This window comes from Arabidopsis thaliana, chromosome 2, assembly GCF_000001735.4.
Source record: "Arabidopsis thaliana chromosome 2, partial sequence".
Lineage (NCBI taxonomy): Eukaryota > Viridiplantae > Streptophyta > Magnoliopsida > Brassicales > Brassicaceae > Arabidopsis > Arabidopsis thaliana.
Window position 1 is genome coordinate 3,813,136 of NC_003071.7, and position 16,786 is coordinate 3,829,921.

At 38.9% G+C, this 16,786-nt stretch overlaps 6 pseudogenes across 7 annotated transcripts; 2 read left to right on the top strand and 4 right to left on the bottom strand.

The window, feature by feature from the left end:
• Positions 1-153: 153 nt before the first annotated feature.
• Positions 154-516, bottom strand: AT2G10050 (annotated as a pseudogene; the record flags this gene model as incomplete). The annotated part of the gene is made up of 1 exon: positions 154-516.
• A 2,842-nt stretch (positions 517-3,358) lies between these two features.
• Positions 3,359-6,566, bottom strand: AT2G10070 (annotated as a pseudogene; the record flags this gene model as incomplete). Of its 2 annotated transcripts, one of them has the most annotated exons (5): positions 3,359-4,226; positions 4,306-4,531; positions 4,623-4,882; positions 4,997-5,129; positions 5,854-6,566. The 2 variants fall into 2 exon arrangements; another variant differs by lacking the exons at positions 3,359-4,226; positions 4,306-4,531; positions 4,623-4,882; positions 4,997-5,129 and having other exon boundaries at positions 5,536-6,566.
• A 1,272-nt stretch (positions 6,567-7,838) lies between these two features.
• AT2G10080 lies at positions 7,839-9,864 on the bottom strand (annotated as a pseudogene; the record flags this gene model as incomplete). Its single annotated transcript has 1 exon — positions 7,839-9,864.
• Positions 9,865-10,394: 530 nt separating this feature from the next.
• On the bottom strand, positions 10,395-10,754 carry AT2G10090 (annotated as a pseudogene; the record flags this gene model as incomplete). The annotated part of the gene is made up of 1 exon: positions 10,395-10,754.
• Positions 10,755-13,055: 2,301 nt separating this feature from the next.
• On the top strand, positions 13,056-15,061 carry AT2G10100 (annotated as a pseudogene; the record flags this gene model as incomplete). The annotated part of the gene is made up of 1 exon: positions 13,056-15,061.
• Positions 15,062-15,063: 2 nt separating this feature from the next.
• On the top strand, positions 15,064-15,511 carry AT2G10105 (annotated as a pseudogene; the record flags this gene model as incomplete). The annotated part of the gene is made up of 2 exons: positions 15,064-15,123; positions 15,197-15,511.
• Positions 15,512-16,786: the final 1,275 nt, after the last annotated feature.

Below are 16,786 nucleotides of genomic sequence, written 5' to 3' on the forward strand. Positions count from 1 at the left end.
ATACATTCCCTTTTTCGTGATGACTAGCTTATCTGCATCAATCTTGACAGCGAAGCCATTTCCAAGTTCTTGCGCATGTTAGGCACATGAACCACGTTGGTTAGAATCAGCTCACGTACAGAGGTGAGCTTTAAGATGACTTTCCCGTCACCTTCAATCTTTGATGTGGCGGAGGCATATGTGCCTAGTAGCATTGGTATCGAACCACCAAGTCATGGGATGGCTTTCAGCGACGTTGGCTTCAGTGCCGACAGCACACATGTCTTCTTGAGTTAGGTTAGCTTCATTCTTATTTGAATCCTTCTTACTGCGACATTCAAAAGACTTGTGGCCCTCCTTGCCAAACTTGTAACACGTTCCGGTGAACTTGCTTGTGTTCTCTCCGGACTTTTTTTTTAACTTTTGAGTATTCTGCGGACCAACCTTCCCTTTCCCCTTGTTCTGCCACTTTTCTTTTGGCGTGTTGTGCTCTGCCACATTTGCATTGGGGTCAACAATCTGCACACCAACTCGCATTTATTTTCTATTCGTTGACTCGATGTGGAGTCTAACAATGAGGTCTTTGAGACTCATCCTCTTTCTCTTCAGCTTGAGGTAATTTTTGAAGTCGTTCAAGCCTGGAGGAAGTTTCTCTATCATACAAGCTACTTGGTATGTCTCGCATATCCTCATTCCTTCAGCGTGTATCTTGATATGGTTCAAATTACCCTAAGAACTACTCTCTCAAATAAGAGATCCATTGCGGTATTTAAGGATCGAATTCCACAAAGTTCTTTTCTTCAAACAATAAGTTCAATGTCAAGATTAAGCTAGAAGGGTATGATCGAAATAATAAGAAAACAAAGGAAGAAAACAGTAGATTGTTTCGTTGTAAACGATTAAATAAAAAGCTAGGAACAGGGTATTCTCATGAAACTATTGGTTAGTAGATCTAATGAAAGCTAGGTTGTTATCGAACCATTCTTAAACTCAAACTCTAATTATGGAATAACTGGTGGTGTTCCGCAAAACTCCCTATAATTATAGCTAAGAATAACCGGAGAATTCGAGAGATTATTAACCTAAATATGCATTCTTAACGAGTTCGATTGTTCACCTTAGTAGATAGGCCAATTTTTATTACACACCTATAAACCAGGCTCATCAAATAATAGATCCAACTACAGATACCTATGGTGGACATATCTATTGTCTGGATTCAAGATCTAGTTAATTACTCTAGATCTAGCATTAAGCATAATCAAAGATGAAGAATTCTACAGATAACCTAGCAAAGGGGAAAAATTACTAAACCATATGAATCCCTAGTGAGAAACCCTATTCCTAACAAGCAGATTACTCAGACATATTGATTGAAGCGAACAACATAATTGTGTATGAAAGCATAAACACAACAATAAAAATGAGGGAAAGAAAGTATCTCTTCACTGTATTGAAAACTGAATGAATCTCTGAAAACAATGGGTGAATAGCTTATGTCTCTCAGTAACAGGGTTTTGCAAAAGCTTGATAATAGAAACTAGGGTTTAGAACAATGTATATAAACCCTATAAAACGTCAAGGGACTAATAATGCAAATAGGAAAGTCTTTTGGGCAAATTTCCTCTTCTATAAACTTGTAAGCGTCATAGACTTTTGCAGGGCCGAAACTGGTGTCGATCGACACCAAGAGTGTGTCGATCGACACTCCTCTTGATTCCTGGGTCCAAAATCGTCCTTAGCTTCCTTTTCCTTACCTCTTGCTCGAAATGTCTCCTCATCTCCATTGTTGTCCCGTTGCATAGAATACCTGAAAAGACACTACAAAGACTCGAGAAATAACATAAAGACTCAAAATCCATTACCAAACACATAGATAAAATCGGTGAAAATAGGATATATCAACTCCCCAAGACTTAGCTTTTGCTTGCCCTCAAGCAAAACACAAAAGTCGAACCCGTGGAAGAGATTTTGAAAACAAAGGAACTCCCAACATTCTCTAGACTATTGCCATGATCATCCAAACTAAATCCACATGCCTAGCAAGTCTAATCAAATCCTAACCAACATGTACTTCTCTACAAGCTTACACAATATTCTAGATTCCATACCTAAGTTCAACAACTATATCCACTAGGCTTTCATCGCTGGGTCTCATCAAACAATTTAACATTCAAGATCCTTCTAGACTCACTCATGTACTATACCATGATAAATCGACCATTCTTTATATAGTTTTTTCTTTGGTGTTCTTTCTCTCCCCCAGACTTATTCATTTTAGAGAGTAAACAAAGGGAAACTCGCATACTGGATCGACACCCTCGGCATTTTTCCAAGCTTTGTAATTGATCATTCCAAATAATGTATAATAATGGGGTCATAGGAAACATTCCTACCCCTATACACTATCCGAAAATCCTGTCAATCTCTCATTATCTTTTTTTTTTATAAGGGAAGAGAAACACATTCTTTTTATCACATTACAAGAAAACACGGTTTTTACGACTGCAATAGTAGTCGCAAAGTAGTCGTTAAAGGAGTAGTTACGACTATGTTACGACTAATTCCCGATGTCGGGAATCCATAGTCGCTAACCCAAATAGTCGTAACATTAGTCGCTAAATAACGACTACGAGACGACTAATACTCGATGTCGTAAGATCTGTCGTAACATAGTCGTATAATATGACGACTGAGTTACGACTAAGTTAATATTGAATCACATGTATATCGACTCGTGTATGGACTACTTTGCGACAATTTAGCGACTAAATAGTGACTAATTAACGACAGTTAAGCGACTACCGTTTCAGCCAAAAAAAAAAAAAAAAGGGTGTTTGATTTTGTTTGTATCCAAATTCATTCCAAAACACATAAAAACAAGACAAAATCATGATTCAAAACAAACTAAAAACCTGAAAAGATTCAAAAATCACCAAATTCAATATCCAACTATGATTTTAGAGTAACCGATGGCGTTCCGCGAAACTCCCTATGCTTATAGCTAAGAATAACCGGAGAAGCCGAGAGATCTTTAACTTAAACATGCATTATTATCAAATTTGATTAGTTCACCTAGTATCTAAACCAGAGCCCTTATATGAGCCTACCTGTTCTTTCTTAAATGCCTAGGCTCATCTATGATAGATCAAATAGCAAATACCTATGGTGGGCATACCTATTATCTAATATCAAGTTCTAGTTAGCTACTCTAGAACTACCAATAAGAACAATTAAGATGAAGAATCATATAGATAACCTAGCAAGGGGCAATCTACTAAATCATCTAAATCTCTAATGAGAAACCCTAAACCTAACAAGTGGATTACTAAGACATGATCAAAGAAACACAAATCATATTCTGAATAAGAAATAAATGATGAAAATAACAAGAGAAAAGAGTAAGAAAGATCCAAAAGGGAGTTTTCACAGGTTTTTGCTCTCCAAAGTACAAAAGAGATCCAGGGAATAGCCTCCCAAAGCTTACGGGTCTAAAACAATGACCTAAAAACTATATATATGTCTTAAAAACATGATGGGCCTTAATTAAACATAGGAGAAAGTTCTGGGCCGAATTTGGAAATCTTCAAAACATCAATAAGTTGCGTCTCGAAATTGCAGTCAGGTATTAGTGTTGCTCGACACTAGGGGTGGTGTCGTTCGACACCCACGTGCATTTTCGTCTCCAGATTGCTTCTGCAGCTTAAGTTGTCTATTGATCTCCAGAATACTCCATAATCTCCAAATGCATCCTAAACATATAAAGACCTAAAAAGAACTAGAAAAGACTCTAGAAATAACAATTAGACTCTAAAACCTATACCTAAATCGTAGCTAAAATCGGTAAAAATAGGGTTATATCAGAATTTCATGAGAGTTATAAAGTAGGGAACTTAAAACTGAGATGGTGAAGATTAGATAGGATCGGTTGTGGTTGCTTCAGATGAATGAGTAGCCATAAAGGTGAGAAAGTCTGGATCAGTTTGGCGTAAATACTTTTCCACCAAGGCCAAGTGATCCAGCTTGTCTTTCTGTTCAGCCACAGCTCGGACTTGCTCTGCCTCACGTCTAGCATGATGAGCAGCCTGCTCTTCGATCTTCTGTTGAGCTTCTTTCAGTTGCTCTTGCAATGACACAAAGGAGGTAGAGTCTGCTGCATGTTTGCCCTTTCCAGTGACTAGATCCGGAAGATTATCTTTGAGGCTTCCAACTACATAATAGTTCCCTCTTGAATTTGTCTCTGTGGCCTATGAAAAAAATAGCCATACCATTAATAAAGAGTTTGAGAAAATGCAGACAATATGCAAGTGAAAATGTAAACTTTACCTCCAGAAAGATGACTGTATGATCATCTATTCTGAACTCCCGAGGTCTTGATTCCCCGTCTGAAACATTTGAAGTCTCTGTCTCCATTTCAGACAACTTCTTGCAGCTTCTTCTCATAATTTTTAACAATCTGCTCTGCCTTTTTGTCGACATAAGTACCATCTGGTTTGGTATGAGTCTTGATGAAAATCTCACGAACACTCACCGTCCTTCCTAACTCTTTTTCCTGTGATGTTAAAAATGAACAAGGCTTAATACAACATCTGAAATTAAGACAGAGACACATTAAAAAAAAAACAGAGATAGAAGTTAATAACCAGTTCATGTTTGATATTTTGATATGACTTTGGCCCTCACAAATGGATGTGAGGACCGAGCCCATTACGGTCAGACAAGCGTGCTTTGGAATATATATGACTTCTCGCTATTGCTTCTTCAGTATCCCAATACTCACACATCGCTTTCCAGATATAAGAATCGATGATCCATTTAGGGCACTCTCGACTAGTCCTTATCGTGCTAACCATGTCTTTCATCCTTCGTTTACAGATTTCTTCAAAATACCATTGAACTGTACCTGTTATCAAAGGATCCCAATGGTGTGTTTTATACAAATAAAAAAGAGAAGATGTTAATGAAAACAAAGCAGCTTAACTTAATACTCTGAAGGCAAGAGGAAGGAAAACTATACCACAAACTCGAGAAAATATTTTTCTCGTCTATCCTGAGGAACACATGACCAGCTATAGAACAGACCATCAAATTTGTTTGTCCATACTTTAGTAGTCTTCCTAACCAGGCTTGAATTTGTGTCCCGAGTAAACCTGCAAGCAATACACAAGACACTTAATACAATCAAAACCAATACACATGAGACTCAAAACCACAATAACTAATCATCACAAACACATAAGACTCAAAACCACAGACAACTAATCATAACAAACACTTAAGACACTTAAGACACATCTAATTCAAACATAAAAACACACGCTTAAGACACAGACACATTCACTCATCAAAACAAGACACTTAATAAGTTGTGTTTGGCATCAGACTCTAATCAATACATCAAAACCAGCCATGTCATACAAACGATATGTCATATACTCATTACTCAGTCCACATAATCAAAGACAAGAATCATGATGAATTATGCAACAAGATTGATCTAGACATCAAAACACAATACACATATAAGTCACACAACATAAAAACTAATTAATACACAAGACACATCTAATTCACACATCAAAACAAACACTTAAGACACATCTAATACAATCAATACAAAACAATCCAATCAATACACTTAAGACACATCTAATTCAGACTCTAATCAAAACACTCACACAACAACCAATACCTTCAGGTTCCAATCAATACACCAATCAACATTTAATTCAGACTCTAATCACAATCCAATCAATACACAAGACACATCTATACTAGACACTCGCACGACTACACTCAATACACTCACACAACAAACCAATACACATGAGACTCAAATCCGGACAACTAACCAAGACACATCTAAGAACTTACCAAGTTGTTTTTGGCATCAGTGTGGGAGAAAGCACGGTGGTCCACGCCTCACGACCAGGCACTTGAAGCACATCATTTAGAGCCCTCAAACTGTCCTCCCGGAGTTCCGGTAACACATCAGCCACAGGTTCGTGGAAGTTGTTGCCTTGGGAAGATGGATAACTTGCATGAGAGTTCTGAAGTGGAGAACTTGAAGGATCCTGTTGTGGAATCGGTCGATTAGATGCCTCGTTCTGGACTTCTTCTGACAAAAGAGGTACAGGGACTTCACGATTAGAGGAGTTCTGGAAAAGGGCTTGCGGAGGTGGATAGTCAGAGACTCGGGGAGTGAATGACCTAGCTTGTTGGGGTTGAACCCGGACTCGCTCTTGGGATGACTGAGGTGGAGGATTGTTGTCTGCCGGCGTAAAGTTGTATTGAGGAGGTAGAGGGTTTATTCTTTTCCCCATTGGGTTCCATTTTTCTCTTCCTTCCTCGCTTAGCTAGAGGCATCAAATCGAACTTGTTTGCAAACCATAGAGGAGACGATTCAATGAAAGTGAGAGAGATCCGAGAGATTCGAAGAAGAAGATAGCAGAAGGAGAACAATTGATGAAGATTTAGAGGAAGGATTGAAGAAACGAAAGAGAGAGATGAAGATTCTTTAGGGTGAATCGAAGAAACGAGAGAGAGAGAGAGGCGGAAGACAAATGAATTAGGGTTCTTCATTCTCGTTCTTCATCACTCGCTAATCAACACAAAAATTGGGCTTTGTTTGGGCCTCGTTAATTTTGGCCCGCGATAGTTTTCTCGGGTTTTAATTCAGCCCAATGTTTTGATTGTAGTCGCTAATTAGTCGTTAAGCAGTCGCAGCGTATATTAATTTTTTTAATAATCATAGGTTTTCATAACTTTGGTCTATATCCAAAACAAAGTTATTTATGTGATTAACCCTTCATACCAAAAAAAATGTTCAATCACTATATATGCATTAATATATATCCTTTTTTAATTAATTAATGAGAGTGATATATATACTTTGTACAATTTTTTAATTAAAGATAGTGCATTTTTAAACAAAATCATAAGTTTTAATTATTTATGTGATTAACCCTTCATACCAAAATAATGTTCAATCACTATATATTCATTGATCTATATCCCTTTTAATTAATTAATTAGAGTGATATATATACTTTGGACAATTGTTTAAAGAATGCATTTTTAAAATAAAGCTTTGAACTGAAATATGTTATAATTTTTACTTATATCTTGACAATTACAAAACTAATAGTCTAATTTTAGCATATCTAATTTTACTTAGTATACACAAAATTATAATAATATAAAAATTCTTTGATTATTGTTACAATTTTAACGATTTATTAGCGACTCTTAATTCTCTGACTTACTTATAGTCGTAACGTAGTCGTTACCTGACGACTATTTGGACGACTATTTATAACAGTCGTCATTTAGCGACTACTGAACGTCCCTTTTATTTTAGTCGTAGATCTGTCGTTGAATAGTCATTTAATAGTCGCTAAATGTTACGACTACTTATACAGTCTCCAGATGTAGTCGTAAAAACCGTGTTTTCTTGTAGTAATATTAGGTCTGAACAAAGAGTCAAGATCTATGAATACTAACCATTTGAAGAGGTAAAAGGAAGAGCAATGACATTAGCTCCAGCCTTAGTGGTTTTGTTGGAAACTAGGATATCCTCAAGTCTGTTGGTTTGCCATCTAGATTTTCCAATAGTTGGATAGGCTCGCACCGTAGCACTCATTAATCAGGCAATAATCAAGAGGAAATATAGATCACGATTCTTAACTAAACTAAAGAAAACATTTTTTTTTTAGGGAAAGAAAATGACTCAATAAATTCAAAAACGAAAAATAATAAGAATTAAAAATAAAAACATAATTAGTAAGAACCTCCTCCAGACTTAAACGACATTGTCCCCTGTTGCATTCAAATCCAGAGAAAACGGGAAAAATAAATCAAAAATAAAAGAAAGTAAACGAAAGGGAAAGAAAAATCAAACCAATGGGTTGTCTCCCACTAAGCGCTTGTTTTTAGTCAATAGCTTGACTTGGTGGAGTTCAGGATGTAGGTGGAGTGGTGGAGGATTGCTGCTGCCTGCTCGCCTTCCAAGACACCCAGTGGTGTGTCGATAGACACTCATCTATTCACCTGCAAGAACAACAGGAGAAACAAGCTTTCGAAGAACTCTAGGCTTGTTATCTAGTGAAGCAGACTTCAAAGAAGCTAAAGAATTAATCGAAGGTAAAGCAAGAGAAGAGATAGAAGAGAACTTTTCACATAGGTCCTCAAATGGTGTGGGCTGAAGAGATTGTGTAGAACCCTCTGTCTGTGAATCCCGAGGGTGTCGATTGACAGGAGTGGTGGTGTCGATCGACACCGTTGCTCTGCAACTCTCATTGGCGAGTTGAGCTGATGGGAGCGTCGTGTGAGGCTCTTTCAGGGGATTTCTGAGTAGTCAGAGGAGGTGTGTCTATGCTAGAGGCAATACTACTAATATGCTTATTAAGCTCTGAACCATCCATGCCAAACTCCATCTCCAAATCACAAACCTTTAGAGAGATTCTACCTCTCTACACATCAAACCTAGCACCAGCTGTAGCTAGGAATGCTCTTTCAAGAATAAGAGGATCCTTGGATTCCTTCTCATAGTCCAGGACCACGAAATCAGCAGGGATTATGGAGTTACCAACTTTAACAGGAACATCTTCAAGAATTCCTTCAGGGATTCGTTTGGAACGATCCGCGAAGAGGAGAGTGATTCGAGTCGGCCTGTAGTGAGTCATGCCTACTCTCTCAGCAACAGACTTAGGCATGAGGTTGATACTTGATCCCAGATCACTCAAAGAGCGGCTGAACCTACTTGTGGAGATAAAGCAATCAAGAACAAAGCTACCTGGATCTGGAACCTTCTCAGTGGTCTGGTCTGGAGAGATAGTGTAGATGTACTCAACAATGTCCACTGGTTGTGCCTTCTCTTTCTTGACCTTAGGCAGCATGATGGCACTGATGTCCCGTGTCAGCAGCTTAGCTTCATCGGAGCTAATACCATTGTCAACAAGTCGCTTGGCATACCTGTTGAGTGGAGAAGAACATGTCTCAGATGCATCTTTAGGGAGAGAAGTGAGGATCTTCTCCATATAGTATCTCCAATCAACTCCTCTTAAAAAGGTACCAAGAAGTTGTACCTCACTGAAACCATGATGTTGGTAATCCCGTTGATACTCCTTGAAACGAACCCAAGCAGCCTTGAAAGCTTCAGCTGGACCTTGTGTGAAGGTAGACAGCTTGTTTCTTAACTCCTCAGACTTAGCATCATCGTAGAAATTGTTCAAGAAGGCTATCTTGATGCTTCTCCAAGTCTTGAGGGAACCTGCTTTAAGTTGTTTCAGCCAAGAAGCGCCTTCCCCGACAAGTGAATAAGGTAAGAGCTTGCACAGTAGGTAGTCCTCTGAGACTCCATTAGCTTTGATGCTCAGAACAAGGTCCTCAAAACGCTCGATATGGTCCATTGGCTGCTAATGAGATAAGCCATGGAAAGGATGTTGGCCAACTAAAGCAAAGTAGCCAGGCTTCAGCTCATAGTCGCTCCTCTTGAAGGGTGGGGGTACGATCGCTGATCGATTAGCATAGAATAGATCTGGCCTATTGAAATCCTGAGAGTACGACGTGGTTCCGCAGCTAGAGGAATAGCTGCAGGAATCTGGGATTGATGTCGATCGACACCTCTGTTGTGTCGTTCGACACCAATCTCGTCTTCATTCTACTCCTGAAGGTGTCAATTGACACCTCTGTTCTGTCGATCGACAGCAAGCCCTGCTCCGTCTCTGGTAGCTAATTGCGCATTGAGGCGCGCCTGATCTTCATTGGCGTCCTCAGGTAGGATGAGTCCATGATCATCCAATCTCTGACCAGCCTCATTGTAGGCTTGCCCATTCTCATCTCTAAAACTCCTTCTGCATCAGCTGTGATGACTCTGTCAGCCATTGCTAATCTCTGAGTTTTTCGGTTGGTTCGTTCAAGTTTTCCCAAGTCTAAGACCGACAAGTTGATAAGCTCCTTCTGTATTGAAAACTGAATGAATCTCTGAAAACGTTGGATAAATAGCTTATGTCTCTCAGTAACAGGGTTTTCCAAAGAGCTTGATAATAGAAACTAGGGTCTAGAACAATGTATATAAACAATATAAAACGTCAGGGACTAATAATGAAAATAGGAAAGTCTTCTGGGGCAAATTTCCTCTTCTGTAAAATTGAAAGCGTCATGGACTTTTGCTGGGCTGAAACTGGTGTCGATCGAAACCAAGAGTGTGTCGATCGACACTCCTCTTGATTCACGGATCCAAAATCGTCCTTAGCTTCCTTTTCCTTATCTATTGCTCCAAAATGTCTCCTCATATCCATTGATGTCCCATTGCATAGATACCTGAAAAGACACTTAAAAGACTCGAGAAATAACATAAAGACTCAAAATCCATTACCTAAAACATAGATAAAATCAGCGAAAATAGGGATATATCATATATCATGGAAGAGACAGGTCAGCTCCTCAACTTGCACCATCATAGGCCGTGAGTCCACCATTTTGTAGTCTAGAAACTTTGCCGCGGCATATTTCTGTGATCCAGCATCTTTGGTTTGGTACTTCTTATCAAGAGAATCCCACAGCTCGTTAGAGGTCTCGACATTAGAGTACACATTGTACAGCGGATCGGAGAGGCGGCTTTGGATATATCCCTTACACATGAAATCACCGTGTTCCCACGCATGAACACTCGCAAGCGCACGAGGGTCCATGTTGTCCGCTGGGAGGATTGGTTTCTCTTCCTGCGTGTACTGGCTCAGCTTCAGTGTTGTCAAGTAGAAATTCTGCCACATCTTAAATGAGCTCCCATCGAACTTTTTGGGAAGGAGGCCTGCTGAATTTGCCGCAGTGTACTGGCTCAGCTTCAGTGTTTTCAACTATGTTTTAGGTATAGGTTTTAGAGTCTATTTGTTATTTCTAGAGTCTTTTCTAGTTTTTTTCAGGTTTTTACATGTTTGAGATTCATTTGAAGATTATGGAACATTCTGGAGCAAAACAGAAAGCTTAAGCTGCAGAAGCAATCCGGAGACGAAAATGCATGTAGGTGTCGAACGACACCACCCCTGGTGTTGAGCGACACGAATACCTAATAGTAATTTTGGGATGCAACTTATTGAAGTTTTGAAAATTTACAGATTCGGCCCAGAAGTTTCTCCTATTTTTAAATAAAGCCCAACACGTTTTTAGAACCTATATATATAGTTTTTAGGTCATTGTTTGGAAGTAAGCTTTGGGAGGCTATTCCCTTTTTCTATTTTGTTCTTGGGAGCATAACCGTGTGGAAACTTCCTTTAGAGAAGATTTTTCTAAATTCTTTTCTCTTGTTATTTTCTTATAAGATTTCTATTCTAATCATGTTGTGTGCTACAATCTCCATGTTTGAGTAGTTTTCTTGTTAGGTTTAGGGTTTCTCATTAGGGATTTAGATGATTTAGTAGATTGCCCCCTTGCTAGGTTATCTGTTAGGATTCTTCATCTTTAATTGTTCTTAATGCTAGTTCTAGATTAGCTAACTAGAACTTGAATGCAGACAATAGATATACCCGCTATAGGTATCTATAGTTGGATCTATTATTTGATGAGCCTGGTTTATAGGTGTGTAATAAAAATCGGCCTATCTACTAAGGTGAACAATTGAACTTGATTAGAATGCATGTTTAAGTATAAGATCTCTCGGCTTCTCCGGTTATTCTTAGCTATAGGCACAGGGAGTTTCGTGGAACGCCACCGGTTATTCCAAAATTAGAGTTTGAGTTTAAGAACGGTTCGATAACAACCTAGCTATCACTATATCTACTAATCATCTATCTCCCAAGAATACCCTAAACTTGACTCTTTCCCATCTTATTTACATCTTAATACTTATTGCTTTTCTTTATTTCTTATTTTATAATCTATTGGTCTAGCTTAATTGAAATCATCATAAGTCTATTGTGTGAACATCGAGGGTTCAATGGAATTCGAGCTTTAAGTGCTAATGACGATCTCTTATTTTAGGGAGTAAGCTTAAGGCAATTTGAGCTATATCACCTCCCAAAATTTTCTTACCAAAAACCAAAACCTTAACACAAATGACACAATTTCTGATATATAGAGTTAGATCGTCGACTCTTGTGAGTGATGCTTTTTTTTCGTTTGAGTGTTCTCATTTTGAAATGTTTAGTGAAGATAACGAATAAAGATATGATTGTATATAACTATATATGGTGGAAACATTATTCACTTGTCATTTATACTCTATACATATTTCCAAATATGTCCAAAACTTGAATAAGCTAACGTATATACAGATAAAGACAAACACCATCTCAAACCCAATAAAATTAGTCTGTTTACACGCATTCATCCAGAAGATTATGCCACTGCGAATGACAATACTTTAAACCTTTTGATTTGTGAATGACAACACTCTTGCTACTTTCACGATTTCCAAAGATTTATCTTATAGTCAAATTTTCATAATATAATGCTAGCGTGTAAATTATTTTGGATCAATATAAAATAGAGTATTCAAGCTTGATAAGTGTGCATTTTACACGTTTTGAGCATCCATTTGTCATCACTTTAGCATCATATCACCACTGTTTTATACCATTTCTCATCATTTGTCATCACTTTGCATGGTTAGGATAGTTTTGCATGCATATTGCATATTTGTGTTGTGTTCAGGTAATTTGGAGCTGCTGCCGAGCTAATTTGAAGAGGTGGACCTGATCAAATCAACATACTCGACCACGAGCTCGAGTACCGTCATCCTGGAGATCCTGAAATACTCGGCCACAACTTCCACAACAAATCACTCGACCGCGACACTCTATCCACCACTCGACCACGAGGTCGAGTAGATGACTTCCCCACTTCACAACACCACTCGACCCCCTGGTCGAGTAGCTACCTTCACCGCTTCGATTCACCACTCGACTACATGGTCGAGTCCCACCATCATCATTCACTCGACCAATCACTCTACCAACAGGTCGAGTATCACCATCATCATTCACTCGACCAATCACTCTACCAACAGGTGCAGTATCACCATCATCATTCACTCGACCAATCACTCTACCAACAAGTCGAGTTCCACCATCATCCACCACTCGACATCATACTCGATTGCCAGCAGAGTCAGAACAAACCTTTTGTTCCCTACAATCAAGGCTTTGCTCCCGAACAGCAATTTCAGGAGAACTACCAGCAAACACCACCCAGGTTTGCCCCACAGCAACACCAAGGTCCTTCTGCACCTGATGCTGACATGAAACAAATGCTACAACAGCTGCTCCAAGGACAAGCATCTGGCTCCATGGAGATTGCTAAGAAGATATCTGAATTACACCATAAGCGACATTGTAGCTACAATGATCTGAAAGCAAAAGTGGAGGCCTTGAATTCCAAAGTCCGATACTTGGAGGGCTAATCAACATCTACCTCTACTCCCAAAGTTACAGGACTTTCAGGGAGGTCAATACAGAATCCAAAGGAGTATGTCACAGCTCATGTTATCCCTATCTGCCATGATCGAGAGCTGCCAACTCGACATATCCCTACCTCCATCACTGAGGACAGTTAAATTCAAGAAGGGGAGGATTTTTGTCAGAATGAAGCTTTAGTTGAAAACGCAACAGACAAGCCCCCACTCGACCACACTACTCGATCACTAGCTCCTGTTGAAGAACCAGATGTTGCTAATAATATGGAAAAAGTCTTTGTTACTCCTCCTTACAAGCCCCCACTTCCATTTCCTGGTCGACACAAGAAAGAGTTAGCAGATAAGTACAGAGCTATCTTTGCCAAGAACATAAAACAAGTTGAAGCCAGGATACCTCTTGTTGATGCTCTCACGCATATCCCAAATTCCCAAAAATTCCTGAAAGACTTGATCATGGAGAAAATTCAAGAAGTTTAGAAAACAACAATTATGAGCCATGAGTGCAGTGCCATCATACAGGAGAAGGATATACCAGAGAAGCTAGGAGACCCTGGTTCATTCACTCTACCATGCTCCTTAGATTCATTGACTTTTAATAAATGCCTTTGTGACCTAGGAGCATCAGTAAGTCTCATGCCACTCTCAGTAGCTAAGAGGTTGGGTTTCAACAAATATAAATATTGCAATATCTCCTTAATCTTGGATGATGGGTCTTTTAGACAACCTCATGGGTTATTAGAAGATTTGCCTATCAAGATTGGAAATGTGGAAGGTGCCTATAGACTTCATAGTGCTGAACATGGATGAAGAACCAAAAGATCCCTTTATCTTAGGAAGGTCCTTTTTGGCTACAGCTAGAGCAATCATAGGTGTTAAGCAAGGAAAGATTGATCTTAATATGGGGAAGGATTTTAAAATTAAGTTTGACATCAATGATGCTATGAAGAAGCCGACAATAGAAGCACAGACCTTCTTAGTTGGGGAAAGGATCGGCTAGTTGATGAACTGCTAGTGGAACTTGAAGAAGCAAATAACTCAAAAACTGTTTTAATCAAGAGTGGTAAAGCTGGGTATCTCCCTAATGAAACTTTGAATTCTGAAAAGTCATTAGACTCACACAAGGCAGCAGTTGGTTCAGAGGTTTACAAGGGCTTGATGGGGTCTAAACCAAATGATATGAGAGCTAATGAAGTAAGTTCAACACATACTCGACCAACTGATTCCACCAACAACTCGAAGAAGCCTCCAACTTTCCCTGAGAGCTCATGCTTGACCGAACAGCTCAAGGCAAGCACTCGAACGTCAGATGATTGGTTAGAACTCAAGGAGAGATCTAAATGGCAGGACAAAGCCATACAAGAGCTAACATATATTGTGAAAGAGATGAAGGATCGAATCAAGGAGCTCAATGGAAAAGCTAACCAAGTACCACTCAACATCAAGGACGTCCCAGATTATGGAGCCACTATTCTGGTCAGCAAAGAAAGATGTGAATTCACGTTGGAATGGTCTAGTGGAGAAGACTATCCTGATAAAAAAGAAGCTTACTTCGAGGACATGGCCACTAAGTTCTCAATTGCAGACCTGTCAAGAAACACTAATGAGTACGATGATCACCCTACTCAAGAAGGAGAGGAGACCTCATCTCCTCTCTGCAACCCAGCCTAAGCCAAATGAGTATGAGAAGTCAAGCTTGGAGACTTAAAACAAGCTCACTTGGGAGGAAGTCCCATGTCTGTCTTTGTACAAATATCTATTTTTCCTTGTTATTTTTGATGCATGTTATTAGTGTTTTCAGGAGATAAGTATGTAGAGCTGAGTAAAGTGGATTCTGGCTTTGAGAGTACAACAGTGTACTCGACCATAGACAAAGAAAAATACTCGACCATAGACAATGAAAAATACTCGACCTTATTTTGGCTTAATCACGCCAGAAGATCACTCGACCGCGGTGCTGACTGTAGTAGAAGAAGAGGGGTCGAGTATACTTGTGGCGGTGCTGGCCGTAGCAGAGGCGATGAGCTCGAGTACCCTCAGGGAGCTGGAGCTGAGACAGAACAGGGAGACACTTCAATGGGCTGGGAGAATTCACATGCATCCATTGATGACCAACTCCATTAAAACTTGACTGAGGTAAGCGCCTCACTTCACCATTGTACTATACCATCTCCTGTTTTTATTTTGTTTCTGTGATGTGGTTTGTCATGAGTACTCTCTTCCAAATTTGGTTACACAGTGGACTGTGTGATTTAAGTTTAGGGGAGGGCTCAGGAAGTGTGTGTTACATTGTATATACTCTTGAGTCTGCATTCATCTAAAGCATAGAAAAACCAAAAAAGTTTTGAAACATTTCAGAAAAATATTTCACAAAAACAGAGTGTTCATATAGTTGCATTGCATTTAGGATTGAATGTAGAATGTTTCATATAGGATTGTTGCATATGCATAGGGGATAATGAGGAGATAACCTTGTAAGCATGATGATTCACTAAATGAGTTATTAGTTCTCTTATGCATTTGAATGACTTTGAAGTAAAACCGCACCATGTTCTATAGAAACCACTCGTTGCATGTCATGACACCTTTTCCTGTCAATTTGAACTTGAATCTGACTTATAATTATCATGTTAGCATCGATTTTAAACTCATGGCTAGAACACATATTTGGATTTTCTTTAATTTATTCATCACTCTTGCTAATCCAAGTAGTTGCTTCTATTATTGGAGTAGTTCCCCCTCCCTTAACCAACCCTTCTTTCAAGCCATGTTATTGTGAGAGCATATGAGGCCTATTTTCAGGATTGAGTTTGGTAGAACGTGTTAGGTTTCAGCCGACAAGAGTAGTATCCCATGTAGTTTGAGTCTGCGTTTTCGGACTTGGTAGGAGTAGGTGGGAACTTATTTGCAGATTGAGATTGAGTGTGAAAAGAAAAAAAAAAAGAAAACTGGTTAGAATCTTTAGGAGAAGGAAGCTGAGAATCATATTGAGGTCTAGTGAATGTTTGGGAAGCATAGAATTGATAAGATATACCCTAAAAAAAATGGCAATAAAAACAGAAAGGAAAAGAGAAAAAACAAAAATCATAAGAGCCATTAGAGTTTAAGTAAAACCAATTCACTAGATTAGACTCATAGACTTTAAGAAAAACTTCTCCTTAAGAGCAAGAGCAAAAAAAAAGAAAAGGAAATGAGTTGATCCAAGAAAGAATCGAAATATGCCTTTAGTGCAAAAGGGTAGACTTAGGATCATCATTGGGTTTAGAGATAGGACCATCTACTTGTTATTCACGGTTTACGTCATTGGGTAGATGGGGTGCTATTCTTGTATGCATAGGTTGGTACTTATCTTTAGCATTCTTCTAAAGCCCAATCCTTTTTCATTAAGAGTTCCCTGTT